Source organism: Equus przewalskii, chromosome 16 (assembly GCF_037783145.1).
Source record: "Equus przewalskii isolate Varuska chromosome 16, EquPr2, whole genome shotgun sequence".
Lineage (NCBI taxonomy): Eukaryota > Metazoa > Chordata > Mammalia > Perissodactyla > Equidae > Equus > Equus przewalskii.
The window spans coordinates 18,328,040-18,347,611 of NC_091846.1; the positions used below are offsets into that span (position 1 = coordinate 18,328,040).

Consider the following 19,572-nt stretch of genomic DNA (forward strand, 5'->3'; position numbering starts at 1 on the left):
ACAGACATCTCTGGACAATTGCAGGGAGACTCAGGAAAAGCCAGCAGGTTAACACCTGCCGAGAAGAGAGCAGATCAGAAGGCTTCACCTCGGCAGGAAGACAGACTTGAACACAGGGAAGGAAAGTCTGAACTAGCACATCTAGTTTTTTCCCTCAGCTCCTCTATCAGGTAATCCCTTCCCCTGTCAGGAGGAATAAATACGAGATGGGAGAGAATTCAGGTGTCAGGCTAATAAAAATCCCACAATATAAAAAAATTGAAGCCAGGGTCTAAGAGGTTCTCCAAAAATCATTACCATCGTTATTATCATATTATTAAGATTCATTTTTTTAAATAGATATTGGATTTTTCTATTTCTAATGGTTTTGGCAAGCTGTGTTTTCCTAGGAATTTGTCTATTTCACATAAATTTTCAAGTTATTTTGCATAAAGATGTTTAGATATCTTCCTATCTTTTTAATGTCTGTAAGACCTGTAGCAAAGCTCCCTTATTCACTCCTTGATAAGAATAATTTACGCCCTCTGTTAATTCTTTTTCATCAGTTTTGGGAGAAACTTTTACATTTTCCTAGTCTTTTTTTATTTTTAAGATATTAGCTCTGTTGACTTGATTGTATATTTGCCTTCTAATGCACTGATTTCTGTTCTTGTCTTTATTATTTCCTTCCTTCTACTTTATTTGGCCTTAATATATCTAACATTCTGAGATGGATACTTAGATCATTGATTTTTAATTCTTTTTCTACAACGTGCATTTAAAAGTAGAAATATGTCTAAACGGCTTCAGCCAGCCCTGGTGGTCTAGTGGTTAAGATTTGGTGCTCTCGCCACAGCAGAACGAAGCCTGAGTTCGTTTCCCAGTCAGGGGACCACATCACCGGTCTGTCCATTGTCATACTGTGGAGGCTGCATGTTGCTGTGATGTGACCTTGGAAGGAATCTGTTCCTTGTACTATGCTGTTGACTGCTCACAACCACCACATGAATTAAATACTATTATTAACCTCATGTGAGAAACAAGAAAACAAGGAGTGCAGAGAAGGTAAATTTCCTCCAAATCACCCAGTGGTGAATAGCAGAGCAGATTAGAGGCCAGAGTCTGACTCAGGTCTGTGCTCCCAACCCTGTACTATGCGCCTCAATGCAACACATGCTGAAAAGAACTCATTTTCTCATCTTTAGATGAGTTAATTCAAAGAAGGCATAGACTGTCTCCTATGAGCCAGACAAGAGAAGTGGCAGGCACTATTTATATAAATTGAACAAGGTCCATCCCCTTAACTTGAAGAAGTTTCAGTCTATTAAAAAAGACAGGCATTTTGATACCATATGACAAAGGCTCTGATCGGGGCAATCACAGACCGTTTGGGGAGCACTTGTCAAGTGCACTTGACCCATTTTGGAGGTGGGGTGGGGTGAGGTTGTCAGGAAAGATTTTCCAGAGGAAATAATGTCTAAAGCTGAGCCCTGGAGATAAGCAGGAATTAAGTAGATCAGAGCACCCTGCCCAGGTGCTTCAGGACATGGCATAAGACATGTCGGGAAGTATAAACCAGCACCCACGGTGCGAGAAAAGCAAGCTAGCGAAGGAGACTGCACATGTAAAGACCCAGGGTCAAGAGAGATCATGGCCCATTTTGGTTTTGTGTCATAGTAAGAGCTGTATTTCTAAAACACAGATCCGATCATGTCATTCTTCTCTTTAAAAGCCTCTAACTCTTCCCTGCTCCCTACGGAAAAATAACCCAACTCCTTGGCAAAAATGCAAGACCCTTTGTAACAGGCTTAGACGATTTGCTCAGTCTATTTCTACTACTCCAGGCACACTGAATAACGCAACAGCCCGCCACATGCTCGCTCATACTTGTCTTGCTGCTTAGATAGCCCGTCTCCCTTCTCGACTCAATGAATTTCTACCTATTTTTCAAGGTCCACTTCAATGTCACTTTTTCCCTGGACATCCAGACAAAGTTGAATGTTTCTTCATCATTGTTCCTGGGATATCTTTCTCTATGCCTTAATGCTTACAATATTATATTATTAGTTTTTGTTTATGTGTTTGTTTGGTCTGCTGGACATTGAACTCCCTTATGTCTCATACATTTCTCTACCCTAGGCCTGGTGAATTGGCTGGCCCTCAGTAGGCCTTCAATAAGTTCTTTTGTAATTGAATTGATTTGAACTCACCTTTTGCCAACCGTTCATTTGACATTTCTAATTTCGCATTTTTCCTCTAAATTATAGTTAAAATTGTCAGTTTGTATGGCTCAATTTTCAGTTCAAGAAATCTGGCTCATATAATTTCCTTATAAATAAATATTTATTGAAAGATTAACTGGGGTCAAGGTAAAGTTGTAAACTTTGCTAGAGTGGAATGACCACAGGAGAAACTAAGAGAAGAGCTTTGAAGCATAATAATTCAGCAGAAATCCCACCTGCAGCTTTCATTCCTGGGCACTGGCACAAGAAGTGAGAGATCCCCAGTGAGCGCCCGTCTTTAGATAAGAGATTATCCATGGGGGCTGGCCCCGTGGCCGAGTGGTTAAGTTCGCGCGCTCCGCTGCAGGCGGCCCAGTGTTTTGTTGGTTCGAATCCTGGGCACGGACATGACACTGCTCATCAGACCACGCTGAGGCAGCGCCCCACATGCCACAACTAGAAGGACCCACAACAAAGAATATACAACTATGTACCGGGGGGCTTTGGGGAGAAAAAGGGAAAAAATAAAATCTTAAAAAAAAAAAAAAAAGAGATTATCCATGGCCAATCTATCAACTGGAGTCTCGGGGACTGGAGCCCAAGCATCTGCATTTATAGCAATCCCCAACCCCCGCCCCCAGACACACCATCCTTCGCTTCCAGCTGTCTCCCAGGTGATTCTTATGCAAAGTATAGTTCCAGAACCACTTCTAATAACCTTCTCTGGCAATACAATCAATCACTCTTTTCCAATTAAATTGCACTTTCCTGGGAGGTACAACCAAGAGCACATACTAGTGGACAGCATGAGAGATTCAGTCCCTGGTGTCTAGGTGATAGCCAATGAGTGAGAAATATATTAAAATGCCAGTAATAACTTCAATACAAGGATAACTATAAAGAGTTTGAACTTCTAGTAGTTCCAACGTGAAAAATTGTAGTCATGAGCCAGATAATTTGAAAAGCGATTTTATGCTAATTAATTATGCAATTCCAGGCAGTTATATTTGCAGATAGTACTATTTTAAAGTCATGATCTTGATTTCCTAACATCCTTTTCACATGAACATTAAACTTAGTAGTTAATAATAATTGCGAGAAGTAATATGACACTAACTTTAAACATCTGCCTTCATAAGGAAGATGGCAAATGTCACCATATGTTGCACATGCTTATTATTCCAAATCCTATTATTATTGCAAACTCATAGACCATGGGTTAAATCATGTTCACAAAATTGAAAATCAGAGTACAGAAAAATACAAACATTTAAGACACATATGCAACAGTTTTATTGTGTAGGCAGAGAGTAAGTGAGAGTAACACTAAATGGTCTCCATTTGGCACATATTTAATAATACTAGTTTGTGGCTAAGCATTCAGATGGTTAGAATTTGGTGAATATAATAATAATAATAATTGATTACAGCCCCATTTATTACCTCCTATGTGTCCCAACTGTGTTGCAGCTGTCTATACATTCTCTCTAGTCCTCATGATAACCCTCCAAAGAAAGGATCATAGTTGAAGAAACTGTGTAGGCAATTGTCTAAGGTCATACAACTAATTAGTGGCAATGCTAGTTTCTGGCCCCAGGCCCATCTGACCTCAGAGTTCACGCTTTTTGTTCTTTTAGACCATAAACAATGTGAAGGCAGAGCATTTGCCTGCTTTTATGCCCTGCTTGATTCCCAGAGCCTTGAACAGAATGTGGTATAGAGTACGTGCTCAGTAAATAAAAGAAGAACAGCCTGCTGTCCACATCAAGAATTTCATCCCTGTCAATTTCCCTGAAACAAATCCTTAATCCCACAGTTAACGATAGTTTCCTAACCCAAACAAAAATCATTTTAATCACGATGATAGGCAAAAAAATACTTGATTAATCCAAAAAAGGGCAAGAAATGAGTGGAAAAAGGATATAGAACAAGAGGGACAAATAGAAAACAAATACTAAGATGGAAAATTTAAACTCAGTATATCAACGATTAAATTTAGTGTTTAGTAAATGGACTACTCCGATTAAACGATAAAGATTATAGGACTAAAGTTTTAAAATTATACCCATATTATTCACATCATTCTTCCCTTTTTAGATCTGTTTTATAGGTGAAAAATGGAAACTTCAGAGAGGGAAGAAACTTGCCCAAAGGACACACCTGATAAGTGGTACAGTCAGGATATGAGCCCAGTTATCCAGCCCAGAGTCTCCACTCGTGGTCATTTATCAGAGACTCAGCAAAGAGAAGGCTCCGCGGAGCTCGTGTGGAGCGTGCAATCCCAGGGTCAGAGCCAGGCTGTAGCTGGGAATGGAGCATGGCAAAGCTCAGCCCCACCATAATGAGGAACAACAGCTCTTTGGGAACAGACAGGATTTCCGGGCAGTGTTAAGGAAACAACTGACGCTAGAAACCACGAATTTGTAGTAGAATCAATACACAAAAGTGTGCGATTTTCTGCAGCAGTATCTGATGCTCCCGGTTAAAAGAAAAGAAAACGGAAGTTTGATTGATTCTGGTTTGTGTTTTGCTGGAAAGTGGCAGAAGACAAGATAGAAAAGGAAGACCAGGGTCTGGGGGAGATACTGATTAAAAAAAAAATTCCCTCTTGGGGTGTAGGCTGAATAGGGAGGCTTCAAAGTCGGGGGAGGGGGCATCTAAAGAGGGCAGGCGAGGGGAGGAGTAAAGGGATAGACGTCTGTGAGGCTGAAGAACAGATGTCCTTGGAAGAAGAGAAGCAGAGATCTAGAAGATTCCAGCCTGCTATTAGGGAGAGTAGAATGGGTGTCCAGACAACATCTATGATGGGCATCCTGGAGATAAATTAGAAGCGAAAGTAGTCAGTTAAATATTCATTATCATTAAATTTGGGGGAGAAAGATACCAGCTGAAGGCTGTAACTTACTTCTTTTATTACCTGAACCACCATTTTCACAAGATTCTTAAAAACACTGATCAAAGATCATTTAAAAATTCTAGGGGCTGGCCCCGTGGCCGAGTGGTTGGGTTCACGCGCTCCGCTGCAGGGGGCCCGGTGTTTCGTTGGTTCCAATCCTGGGTGCGGACGTGGCACTGCTCGTCGAGCCACGCTGGGGCGGCGTCCCACATGCCACAACTAGAAGGACCCACAACGAAGAATATACAACTATGTACCGGAGGGCTTTGGGGAGAAAAAGGAAAAAATAAAATCTTTAAAAAAAAAAAAAAAGATCATTTAAAAATTCTACATTCCTCCAGGTAACAGATTGCTTTCTCTGAATCACCCAATTTTTTTTAATAAAATAGGGAGGAGGAAAATAGTTCAGATTAGCCACGCTTTTATAATACATTTGCAGAAACTAGTTAGTAATTATTGTTTAACATAGGCAGTTGGTGTGACAGTGGTGATAATATATTTACAATATCAGCTTAGCATTATTAATAAGATTGTCATTTCTGTGTAGAAGCAAGACTGTCAGAAGCTGTCCCCTTTTTGACAGAGAATTGCTCTTTCAGTCTGGGGTGGGACGGTGGCAGTTAGAAAACTCTTAAGAGATGACCCTGCCGTAACAAAGTATGTCATGATATGTATTTGAAGAGCAGTAATAGGCAGTTTTTCAAGACTTTCCATGTGAGAAATTAACAATTTTTACCCTAACAGCTAAACCTCGAGTGTTTTAAACATCTATCAACATGAAAATGTGACTTCTTTACAATAAAGTAATAACACAGATGGAAACTTCTTGATTCTCTGATAATAAACGTATCATTCTGTACTAATTCTTAAGAAGTCTAATATTAGCCTTTTCCTTTCTAAATTCCCATATTTGGATTCAGAGTGAGACTTTCTTTTCACTTCTCATTTAATCAACTTTGGCACCAAACTCCCCTCTGTCAGCTTGATATTCAGCTCTGGTCTGACCTAATTCTGCTCAGGCAATGAACTCACTCACTCCCCACGGTTGGTCAAAAGGAGTTAGGAGGAAGGAGAAAGACATGGCAGAGAGGAGAGATACCAAGTCTTTCTTGTGTTAGGCTGCATTAGGACATCAGCCAAATAAATTTAGATACTCTGGTAATATTCCACGGACAGTTTAAAGAGTTTCCTCAGTTCACACTGCCCTGTGATTGAGTTTACCTTGACCCCACTCTCCTCTTCCCCAGCTATGCAGAGAAACCTCTTCTGGCAGAGTAGGGTCAAGAAGAGTGCTTTTTCACCACCCCAAGTGAGTGCTTCCCAACCCTTGTGTATAATTTCCCAATGCCCTTCTAAGCCCTAGAATGTCTGGGGATGCTGGTGAGCCCTGGTTGCTGCTGTAGACATTTCTGCTGCCCTGTCATCCCCCACTTATCACGCTGTGGCCAAGCTCCTGCATGTTTCAATAAACAGAAGATTGTCCTTGGGTACCATCTTCACTTGACACTATGCTTCTTCCCTCTGCTTGCTGAAATCATGTCTTCCAATAGCACACCGTCACCACAACAGCCTAGATCCTTAGTCAGAGCAAAGCTCATAGCAGAGTTGAAATTTCCAGCATATGCTCAGATTGGGGAAAACATAGTTTGGCATTTTTTTTTTCTAGAACTGATTTTATTTTGTTCTAGGACTCCATTCCCAGTCACAAAACACTGCAAAAATTCATGCTTCTCAGATTCCCTTGCAGTAGGTATGGACCTGTAACTAGGGTCTGACAAGTAGGATGTAAGTCAAAGTACTGCATGCAGCTTCCAGAATAGCCCTTCAGTGTGAGATAACTTCACTTGGAGTGTACCCTTTACCCTCCCCCACCTTACTCCAGCTTGCTGCCTAAAATGGTGGAGCTCTCACATCACTTGCTTACTGTATTACTTGATTCTTATAAATTATTTTGAATTGTGGGTTTTCTTTTTTTTTTGCCTCTATGTCTTGTTTCTTCAATAGAATGCATCAAAAGCAACTTAGTGTCATGGACTGCTTTTTCAAGCAGCGTTGTGTGTGTGTGTGAGTGTGTGCCTTGCAGGTGGAGGTGGGGTTATAATAATAATAGAAGAATCCCTGACATGGAGGAGTCTATGATAAGGATGAGACTTACTTGGTAGGAATAATAACAAAACATGTACCAGGTATGGGTATAGATACTCTGATAGATATAGATATGTAGATATGATATAGATATATTTTAATCTAGTTTCAAGATAAGTATCTTACATTGGATTGCAAATGATCACTTTCCTTCTCCTTACACTCAGTTTCAGCTGTTGCTGTGTTCAGAACCAAAACGCCCAGAAAGGATGGGATGGAGAAAGGCCCCTCACCCTTTTGAGCTGTAAAGAATTATTAACGCTCTGATCCCACTATCTTCTTAGAGAGGTCCCCTAATTAACTACATACCAACAGATGCTAGGCAGACAGAAGACAGTGCTAAGTCAATGAGATCTGGAGATTAACCGGTTATCACAGTCAGCTCTGCCTTCATTAACATGGCAGGTTGTGGTGTATCAGCCACAGCCTCCCCGTTCCTCCTCTCAGAGCTATGATTTCCTTTCACTAACAGTAATTGACAAGGCATTTTTCTTGACTCCTCTCCACTTCTTTGTTCCCCACATTTTCTCTTTGACATTTTCCCTATAACATCTCTTTTGAATTACCTGTCAATCCATTGGAGATTGAGTCTTGGTTTTCTTCTTACAGAGGCTACTACTGCCGAGGGCTGAGCTCAGGAGTATAGGAAGTGGGCGGAGGGAGAGGTGATGGACATGGTTCCCCGAGGGTGCTCTCCTTCGTTGTTTTCACTTCCATAGTGCTTCCACTTTTCCATCCCAGAACTATCTGAATCATACTCCAAGGCCCTGCTGCCAGTGCTCTGCTGAGTTCAGAACAGAGGCCAAGTTGCAAGAGCAGCTTCTGGACTCTTTCTGGAAAGGACAGAGCCAGGGGCTTGCTGCATAATGAGCCCTGAGAACACCCGGGAAACCCAGTCCTATTGTGCTCATTGACAAAGGGCCTCAAGGGGTCTAACCTGCAATTTTCTCAATTTTCTTTCTTTCTTTTTTTTTGAATTCCCCTGATGTTCCCTGAGGCTATGCCAGTGTATAATTATCATTTCCGTTTTTCCAAGGAGAATCAATCACTGTACAACATGGTAGCTGGCTCCTTTATGTAACATCCCTGGAATTTAGGTCATGGCAATATTCTAGCTCCATTTCATTAAGAGGAAACTTGCTTGGAAACAGCACCACATTTTATTGCCTTTTTGTTATGATCCTGAGTTCATAGAAGTTCAGGACTTAGAATGGGGTAAGTGTGCATGGGAGCACATGTACGAATGTGTGCATGAGTGGGAGTATTTCCTACTCACTTCAATACCAAGTGGTCTAGAACAGGCACCTGAAAACTGCATCTTGGGGACAGAAACAGTGTTGGTTATGGATCTCTAGAAGGATTTGACATAAAGATTCAGAAGCCCTTGGTCTTGTCATTGCTATTTCACAACTAGAGCAACGCTGTGTCTGCATTGCCTCAGTGTGGATCACCCAGCTCCAACTCTTAACAGTTATGTAACTTTGGGCAAAGAACGTAACCTCTCTGTTCTTCAGTTTCCTCTTCTGAAATATGGGAATTGTAGTGATACCTACTTCATAGGGTTATGTGAGGACATGAGATAAATATAAAATCCTTAACACAGCGCTGTAATAGCAACCCTCAATTTGTATTAACTAATACTAATAGTAATTATAAAAAGAAGTTTGCATCGTCTACTGAGGAAGTGACTGTATTCATCACAAAAGACCTCTACAGTCGCTTCCATGTGAATAGTCTGTGAATCTCTACCAGAGTTTCCTCTGCCATCAAACAGGGATGATGTTCACTTACCTACCTCACCGGGTTGTTGCAAAGTCAGTTCAATGGCACGATTAGGAGCCTACAACCTGGCTCCTGCCACATGCTGCATAGAGAAAGCCCTTCATAAGGGACAAGTCGGATCATGCCCCACCTCTGCTGGAAACACTCCAATAGCTCTTCACTAACACGATCATGAGGAGCTCCTGAGATGGTCTATGAAGCCCCAAGCCCACCAGTCCAGCCTTACCAGCTGCCATGCCCGCCTTGACCCCGTGCCCAAACTGCTTACAATCCACAAATCTCACAGCATGCCTTTCTGCCTGTTCACTTTTCCCTTGGGCTTAAATGTTGACTCCCACCCACTCACACTCTCCCATCACAACGTGCAAAAATGTTTCAATATCATGGAGATTTCTTTCAGGATCCATTTTAAGCATCCCCTTCATTTTGAAGCCTTTCAGCAAGCCTACCCTCAGAGCAAAAGCAACTTCCCTCTCCCCTAGACCCTCACAAGTCTTCCTACGTGTTCTGGTTACTGCACTTAGATCCCTTCGTTGCAACGTCATCTGCACATCTGTTCTTCTTGTTTCTTATTCTTGTATCCCCAGTACCTATCATAGCACCTTACGTACTTCATGCTGAACCTCATGAGATTTCTGTTTTTACAGATTAAAAACTCAAATGTTGGCAATTTCATGTGGTTCAACCTAGAGTGGGTGCTTAGTAATATCTGCTGGTAATGCGATAAATGAGTGAAAGAATGAACAAACGAATGAACTTTTGCTCCCACTGACCTACTAGTAGCTGACAAGTCTCTTAAATGATGCCATGAGTTTCACAAACACTGATTTATCTCCCTGGATACATGTTAATCCATTCTTTATTTTCCAGTAGAATTTTCTTAAAAATCTAAGTTATATCAATGAGTTATGTTTTTATAGTAAAATAATAGAAATGGTTTACAATATTGTTTTCAGGAAAACAGAAGATTTAAGAATTGTCTAAGTCAATCTCACACATGTTCACATGTATACATTCTGAATCCTGAACTTGTACATACTCATCACTGTTTCTCTCCGACCAAACCAGCTTGAAACACGGTAAGAAGGCCCAATTTACTGAATACATCATGATGAATCAGTATATTACCTGGAAGCCGAATAACTCTTCCATTTCCCAGTCCCACTCCCTGACCCAGCCATTTATTCTTCTAAAAATGATTATCATAGTTACAAAATTGGCTACAAATGTAGTGAACAGCCATAGAACAAACAACATATATGAGGTGTCTGTGTCTCACATTTCATATTATTAGAGAATGACCCAAATCATCTGTTGACCACTGAATCAGTGAGGACAAATTCAAATGACAAGAGAGGCCAGGTACATCATGTAAGTAGGAAAAAGAGGCCAAATGTGAAGCAATAGAGAGCAGTGAGGAGTGTGAGAAAGTATTCTGTAAAGAAGGAGTGCTATAAAGTGCTCTCATGCTGGCCTATGAAGTCAATGTATCCAGATTTTACGACTTTTAAAGAGAAGCTAGAAATTTGGATGTTTATGAGTAATTTCCTGGTTTTTAAACATGGTACGTATCATACAAAACATGGATCAAGGCCAGATCTGACTTCCGGTCACCAGTTGCAACTCCTACATGAAACTACAATCCATGATGCCTTATGAATACAGGGCACTCAGAAATTGAAAGGGGGTTCTGTGGTCAGAATGTTCCAATTAGAGCAGAATGTTTAAATTAGAAGACTCTAATTTAAAATACTTTCACTTATCATTCCTGCAAATATTCTGACACATGTTGGAACACGTACCAATTTTTAATTTGGAAAATAAAGCTTTAATATCTCTAGTTAGCATTTTGGACCTCCTTAGAAGTTAGTAGTAGTCCCACAAGGCTGAGAAAGTGAGAAGAAACAGGTCTAAATGTTAAAGGGTGACAAGAAGGTTGAGTTAGACACTATTTTTGTTTTAGGGAATAAGGAATGTTAAAAATTGCCCCAATGTTTTCCAGCTCTTGAGGCATTACTCCTTTTCTTTTACTTTTTCATGTCCCTCAAAAATCTAAATGCTTTGGCTCTGTTATTAAGAAATTGTATTTGAGTCATTCTTGGAGGTCTGGTCCATGAGAGGGTACCACATCCATTAGACAATTCATACTCCTTTCTAAAAGTTTTGGTCCAACATCAGCAAAACCTGCCTTCCAGCCTGAAATTCTTCCAACCCACTAACCAACAGATGGCATTACCAACTTTCCTGAGATACACACATACACACCTTCCCCATGAGAGAACACACAGTTCCGCTCTCGTGTTGGAAGCACAGTGAAGTTATCAAGCAACAAAGTAGGTGGCAGAAAGAGAGAGAAGTTTGAGGAAAAGCTCACCCCCTCTCCGGCTCCCACCCCCATCAAGGATTCCAGGGCATTTAAGGTCGACCGCATTTCCATGTGGGGATGGAAACATTATTTGTTGAAATGTAGCCTTTGAACAGGAAATGGGAGGGTATTCAGTTTGGGCTGGAGCATATGTAGAATAATAATGACACTGCCTTTGCGGGTGTCCGACACAAATTTGTTAAATAGCCCATGGAACGGTAACAGGGCACTGTCTTCAGATGCTGCCTGCTATTGAGTGGCGGGAACAACAACAAAAAACACCCTGTCAATCCACCCAAGTCAGATAATTGCTCTGACTGCAAAACATCCAGGCACGGAGCACTGCAAACCTGTTAGGGGGTCCTTTATCAAGCCCTGCCTTTTCCAGAATGAGGCTAATTTGCTCCTATTTCAGCCAGCTCCAGCACAGAGAGCAGGCGAAGGAGAGAAAAGAGAATGAATCGTCAGCATTATTGAAAAGACTCATGATTAGTCACACTCTCTCACAGGCCGTGTCCTTGCCAGACACCACACCACTCATTAGCAGACCTGAGAACTGGCGTGCCTCCCACAGCTGAGCAACAGCTCCGGGCCTGGCAAGCCCCGGGGACCCACAAAGCCCCGTGTTCTCCCACACCCTGCAAGAAGAGAGGCCAGTTTGGGCAGGCCTGGGTGCAATTGGCTCCCCAGATGCTAAGTGGATCTGGTTGTTTTAGGCTCTGTGTTGCTTAAAATATAATTATTCAGGAGCTCAGCTGGTGTGGAAATGAAGGTAACATCACTTCATGTTACACTGAAACAGTTACCTGACTGGGGCTGCCATTCTCTCCCCAGGGTCCCTTCGGAGGACTCAAGAGCTGGGCACGTCCCTGGTTCATCTGTCTCTCTCCTCTCGTACTCGGCTACAGCTGTGAGCCCTGCTCTTCTTGGAGCTAGATTGCTTTCCTTGTCTGAGTAATACCAGCAATTATAACTTAAATGTACAGTGCTGGTCGTTGAAGGGCTCGGGGCGTTGAAGACTAATCCGGCTCATTTGCAAAAGACAGGATAGGCTGTAGGAACCACTGACACTGTGCATGGTGGATCGTCATTCCATACCTCAGAGTAATGTGGAGCCACGGTGGGCCCTGATGGAGGGAGGAAATAAATCTTGGTATGTAGCTAAACAGAGAGGTCTGGCACCCACCTGCCAAAATCACTATAAAGCCTGATTCCAGAGTTTCCATTATTTGATATACATTGATATGTATATTAGCTTAGATTTATGGCACCTGCAAAAAGTGACCCTGGCCCTAGAAGAAATCCAAGTGGTTAAGAACCATCCTTAACAACGTAAGCATGACTCACAGTGTTTGCACTCCATTTCTTCAGGCTGGAGACGCCCTCATCCTGGCTTCTCAGAGGTGTCAACATGATGACCCGGGCAAGTGTGGTAAGGCTTCGGGAAATTCCTCTGAGTTTCTAGAGTTTTCAAAACTCCCTGCAAAGCTACCAGACAGTACTTCATCTACAGGAAGCATGTTGGCAAACTCAGAGAGAATGTGTGAAGGACATTTACCTCGACGGACCCTTAGAGCTGTGTATTCCTCTTCCTCTGAGTAGGGGGCAGTGAGCCAGATGGGAAGTGAAGGGGCTTAGCCAGCACCTGCTACGGGGCATGGCCTCCTGGAGAGGGAAGGGGAGGACTCACGCACTGCCCCTTGCCTTGTGTCAGTCCTCCTGCCTCTCTCATTTGCTGTGCTCCTGTGTAAAAAGAGGCAGCACCTAAGACAGAGGATAAAGTTAAAGGAATAGCTTACCTGACCCCAAAAGGAATTTGATTAGGGGTCACCTAGGTCTCCTACAGCCTCCCCACCCCCAACAAGGCTGGGCTCTCTGGCCAGTATGACTGTTTATGACCACAGTGCCCAGCTGAAGCCTGACTATTGTGTGCACTGCAAATATGTGCCAGTCTCCACCGAAAGGGTCTCAGTGTGTGCATATGTGCACACCGAGGAAGACGTCTTTTACCACCCATTTTTGCAGTATTTGCTTTCAGAAGGGAAGTAATAATAATAGTTGGCAGTATTTGCACACTATTCCCAGGCACCATTTTAAGTGTGTTGACTTTGCTAGGCCTTCCCACGACCCTATGAGGACATACGTTCCTCATTTACCCATGAGGGAACTGATACACAGAGATTTCCCAGTCACACAGCTGAGAAGCGGCAGAGCTGGGATTGGAACCTAGAGCTCAGAGTGTTTAACCATGCTGGTTAAGAGATGTTGGTATGATTCTGTGTGGACACAGGTCCTTGTGCATCCAATGTACTTCTGAGTGTTTGGGAATACCCCTCTCTCTTCAGTGATATGAGGATGCACATAGAAAGGCAAAAAAGATCTGAGAGGAGAGTAGATCAAGGAGAAGTTTGGCATAATGGTCAAGAACAAGGGCTTTGTGACCAACAGATCTGGCTGGAGTCCACTCTGTCACTTACCAGCTATGTGACCTTGGGCAGGTTACTCAGCCTCTCTAAGCCTCATTTTTCTCATTTATAAAATGGCCCGTTCTTCACGGTGTTCTTGGGGGTTAAAAGGAGCTGATCCACATGAACAGCATTGAACAGCGGCTGGCTACCAGTAAACGTGGAATAAATGATGATGTCAATTACTATTAAATACAGCGAGGTAAATGGCAGTTAGGGGAAGATAAGGTTTAAAAAAGAAAGATCAAGGTCTACTTTGTCTTCTTAGTTATCAAATTTTTCATAGAGACTTATGAAACATAAATAAGAAATTTCTCTTGCAACAGTAAGTTTGGAAAAGAGCTCCCTTTCCACTGCTGGCTGCTGTCACTTTGTGCTACTTCATCCTTTTCTCCCCAGGATTTGGTAAATAATTCATAGTTACCATGTAACAGCTAAACCTGGCTGCTCCACACCTCCACTCTGAGCCTGGCTAACAGGTAGGCCCGCATTATCTGTGGGTTTCCGTCTGAAAGGCGCCTCTGGGCAATTGTGGCTGGACCTTCAACCGCCTGTCTGAGCGCTCGGAGCGGGCACAGCTCCACCCTGTCCCCTCCAATCATCCTCATCTGCACCCTTCCTGATCCTCAGCCTGGCATCGTGTTGGCAGGTTGCTGGCCGGGAGCCTGTATTCCTCACACAGGTGCTGTCACTATAATAACCATATTTTCTTGCACAGTGAAGAGTAATTGAATTAAATTGGGCAGCATTTACTCCTGACCATACTAATTGCCTGATCCAACTGAGGCCTCTGTGAGGTCACAGCAGGAATGAGCAGAGTAGTCAGACAAATGTCCTCATCCTGTAGGCCTGGCTGTCATGTTCTTATTTCCGTGCACACCCCAGAGACCCTCTTCCTCCATGTGGAACCTTCTGGAGGGCAGTAGAGTTCAGTGGGCAATGGAGCAAACCAGAAGAGTCCCCAGGCATGTGGCTAACACAGTAGAGCTGGCAGGAGCAAAGTTTGACTGATGTCACAACATATGGACATACAGATGTTTAAACAGGAATGGATAGAAGCACAGGTGATAGTGACATCTATAAAAATGGGCCCAAAAAATACTGCGTGCATTTGTGTGTGTGTCTGTGTGTGTGTATCAGAAGGGGAATGGCAAGAAGGAATTAAGAGTTTTGCTCTGGTAACATCCCAAACTGTCCATGGCTTAAAAGTCACATGTCTTTAGCAAACAAGCAGCCCCAGTAGTCTTTATCAGGAGTAAACTATGTGGGTGTTTTTCTTATCTAGAAGTAAATAAGAAACACAGACAACTGCCTTTAAATGTCCAACTAGTTCTATTCTCCCTTCTTTCTGCACATAAAATTAAATATAGACATCAACATCTAAATTTATCGGCAGGATGCTCAAAGGGACACCAGGAGAGGGAAATGGGAGGAAGTCTCAGGGGGTTCTGCCTTTAAAAAGCTCTTTCTCTGTCATCCTTCCCCTTGTCCTCATTGTCCACTTGGTCCTGGCATCCCTGCTTATCTTTCAGATGTGAAACAGAGTGACCTTTGCAAACATTTGACGCCATCTCTCTCTCAACTTCCGTTTCCTAACCCCTTAAGACAAACATGGAAATGAAGAGATATTCACAGATTGAGGGCACCTGGAAATTCAGACTTCCATCCTCATAGGCAGGACTTCTGTCACTCCACTATGAGGTGTCCCTTGTTGGTTGGCCTTTGCTGAGCTAAGTAATTGAGTTGCCAGGCTGAGAGGACTACTTCACTTTGACTGCTCACCCAGGGCCTGCCAGGAGGAGAAAGGTGCTGGAATTTTGAGAACAATAAGCAGCAGTCAGACACAAGGACTTAGGAGGGTAAACATCATTGTCCTCCTGAGATGTCCAGAGTAGACGGTTCTCAATTGTGTCTATTCTCATATTATTGCTCCAGGAGGAGGTGGTAGGAGGATTTCCCCCTTCATTTATATTCAGAAGGTTCATTTTGGGTATGAGGATAAATATGGGTGGGTTGGACAAGAAAGGAAGTCCCAAACACCCAATAATTTTTAAATTATGGGTTATGACACATTAATGACTCCCAGGATGGGGAAAGTTTCCATTGGGACTTATGATTCAGCCCAGTAAAAGAACCCAATGTCTTCAATATGGTTGGTTCCCAACCCACTAATCCTCTAGAGTCCAATCAACTCCTTCCCAGTGAGAAGTCTTCCCAAGAGTCTGATGAATCACCATCACAGTACTGATACAGCAAAGGGACTTGCTGCACTTTATGGAACGAGCTTAAAGTTGAAGATTAAAACCTAAATGAGGATGAGGAACAGAAGAGCATAAGAAAGGCCCCCTGGTCTAAATGTCTTCCATATGTGGCTTTATAACACTAGTTCAGACTTTATACTTGAATCTTCAAACCCTTGAAAAGGGTCGCCCCCCCCCCCCCCCCAGTTGTATGAACATTGCTAACTTGTTGCTTTTGGTAGGCTGTTGAAATATATGAAAGGTAGGTTAAATGTCGTGCTAAGTCAAGTATGTACGTAAGGTGGTGAATGGATTCTCACGATGCAGACTGGTACAGCATAATCAAATCTCCAGAGCTGACTGGGAAATTCAGCACCATCTTGGCACTTTCTTGGTCTCCTTTGCGGCTTCCCTGACTGCAGGTTCCTTATTCGTATTGATGTTTCACTGGTGCTGCCTGTGCCCTTCTTCTTTTCTCACTCTATGCATGCTCCCCACCGGGGTTTTTTAACAGCTGTGGAGGGCTTTGGTTACCATGTGCACACTCTGGAAATGTCCGGATCCAGGTGTTTAGGTCAACACTCTCTCCTAAACTTCAGTTCACCCAACAAACATCAATGGAGAACTTACCGTGTGGCAGGCCCTGGGCTGGGTACCGGACTGAGGGAAATGTGTAAAATATGGTGTCTGCTCTCAGGGCTCACATGTAATTTTATTTCCAGCTACCTACTGAATATTTCACTCAAACTTATAGTAATCATAATAGCAATAGTAATTTTTTTTAATCTGCTACCATTTGTTAAGAACCTATCAACCTACTTCATGCCAGCTCTTCAACACAAAGCTTTTACTGGCCCACCAGAGCACACAGGTATGGCCTTGCTCACTCATGGGTCGGGCAGGGCTCAGGTGCATCGCCTGGGTACCCATTCTCATCCCAGCCTAACAGCCAGGCAATGACGGGTAGACATAGGCTGGGTCACATCTTGATAATGCTGTGTTATATGGATCATTTTAGCACTGATCCTCAGATGCTGCTGCTTCTCATCTGACTTTTATATTTATGATAAGAAATGTAAGATGTTGGTAGACAATTTAAATTTGAAGTAAAAATATCTTTCTACTTCTCCTTTAAACTTCTAGATCAGTTGAGTATCCTGAGAGTATAAGTTGAGTTCTTTTGAAAAAAGCCACCTTTTGCAACTACTTCTTTGAGCAAATCAGTTTTCTCAATATGATATAAGAAAAAATATATATAATAGAAGTTGTTTGTCACACGTAATCCCAACTTGAATTAATTACTACCTCTTTATTGTTCTCATTGATTGATTTTGTAACTGTTATAAATTTGAACTTAAAAGCTAAAAGTTCTCTAATAAAATGCTGTTTTTATTTGATTCCCATGCTGGGGTTCTCCAGGAGATTTCGTTTGGAGAAAAAAATACCTAGTGCCAAAGAAGTTTGAAAATCACAAACAAATCTCAGGATTTAGCTCGGCATATAGGGCCCTTTGTGGGGGTGGCCCTGCCCACCCCCTCAGCCTCACACACCCTACAACCCAATATGCAGAATCACCTGCCCTTCCTCCTTCTGAACCTTTGCTTATACATGCTGCATCCTCCACGGCAATGCCCTTTCCCCTCCTCACCTTCCACACTCTTCCTTGAACATCACCTCCGCGAAGCCTTCCTGATTTCTCCAGGTAGAAACAGAACGTGTGTTCCCATATCTGCGTTCCCACAGAAATGCTTCCCCAGCTCTTTCCCCATCACTGTGGCTTTTTATTTACACATCTGAGTTCCTAGTTGAGAAGAACTCTAGCTTATTTGTATTTATTACTTAGTGGCTACCCACTGCTGGCTCATAATATGTACTCAATAAATGTGTGTTAAATGAACGAATGAATAGAGAAACAATTTAAATTAGAGCCCAGATTTAGTCTTTAAAGGATTTGCACTTTTAAATTCTAAAATGTGCATGCTCGATATATAATGCCTACTAAGCATCAGGTGCTGCTTTAACTATTTATACAAACTGACTCATTTAATCCTCCAAACCAGCTCCATGAGGTAGGTGGTGTAATTATTATGTAAATTTTTCAGATGAGGAAACTGAGGCACAGCAAGCTGATGTCACGTGACCAAGTTCCCACAGCTAGTGACAAAGCAACACTTGATCCCAGGCTCTAACACCATGTGCCGTCCTCAGGATGCTCCTTTCTGCTTGCACAGGGAAGGCTGTGTGCAACTGAACATCTTGATGGCACGAAGTCATGATCACTTTCCTCTACTGCAGGTGCATTTGGGAGCAGTGAGGCCATTTGCCTCTGCACATGGTGGTCCCAGAATGTGGTCAATTTTAAGTACTGATTCCTTTTTGTCTCCTGCCATTGCCCTGACTATCGGGGCTTGCTTCTCAGTGTTCCTGTCCTTGGAAAGGCCAGGGAAAGAAGACAAAGGAACACGAGTCTTGAGGTCCTAGAAACCTGGACATGAAGACCTAGTCTACCATTTACTGACTGACTGACCTTCTCCAAATCCGTTTTATCATCCTTAAAGTGAGTCCATAACACCAGTGTAACATTGGTTGATATTGGTGGTTGTTAGAATAAAATAAATACGTATGAAATACCTAGTATATTCATCTTCCTTTCTTCTTTCCATTCTAATTACTTGACTCTAGTGTGCTATAGGGTTTGAAAACCAAGCTTGTTAGAATCATACCTAAGATAAGCACAAACAAGGTTCTGATATGGTACTCTTTGAGTCAAGCACATAAGCTTCAAAACTTGTCTTCCAGCAGTTACTTTGGCGACACAAGGGTCTTTTTGGCTTTCTTCTTGATCTTGTCCAGCTTCCAGATAGTTGAGGTTGGGTTCCGGATAATTGAGGGATCCTGGTAGTCATCGGCCTCACCTAGCTCACCACTTGATGGCAGCACACCACACTTCCTTTGTCCCTACTCTTACATAAGTGTGTGAAAAAGACGAGCTCTACTTAGGGGCCAATCTCCACTTCTCAATCTCCCGCATTGCTTTTGATGTAAGTTATCGCTTACACTTTTAGGAAATAGCAACTATTGCTTGTGTGTGTTTTTCCGCACTCATTTAGGATGACATGGAGCTTTGCCAAAGCCAAACTAAGCACATTTCATTAGACCATTTTCACTGGGAGGTTTTTCTTACACAAAATGATCTACAATTAAAAATATAGAGAAATTTTCTCAGTGTGGCCCAGCTTTTTAAAAGATAGGGACAAAACCTTTATCGAAAAAACAATTTATAATGCCAGTAATTTTCTTCCTCTGTCCTGCTATTATTAAGGATAGAAGGTTTAAAAGGAACTCTGAGCTCCCGTCTCTCTGCTCAGCCTGCAGTCTCACATAATGGCCTGTCTGACTTCAGCCCATTGCCATGGAAGTAATTATGCCACACGCTCAGAAGGGCGATTCACTGCAGAATCAAAGAAGAAGCAATTGG

At 42.5% G+C, this 19,572-nt stretch overlaps 1 long non-coding RNA gene across 1 annotated transcript; it reads right to left on the reverse strand.

Moving 5' to 3' along the window:
- Positions 1-3,473: 3,473 nt before the first annotated feature.
- On the reverse strand, positions 3,474-8,039 carry LOC139076434 (uncharacterized). The gene is made up of 3 exons (XR_011528041.1): positions 7,809-8,039; positions 5,107-5,361; positions 3,474-5,014 (listed from the first exon to the last, which is right to left on the reverse strand). It is a non-coding gene; the product is annotated as an uncharacterized lncRNA (long non-coding RNA).
- Between the last annotated feature and the right edge of the window lie 11,533 nt (positions 8,040-19,572).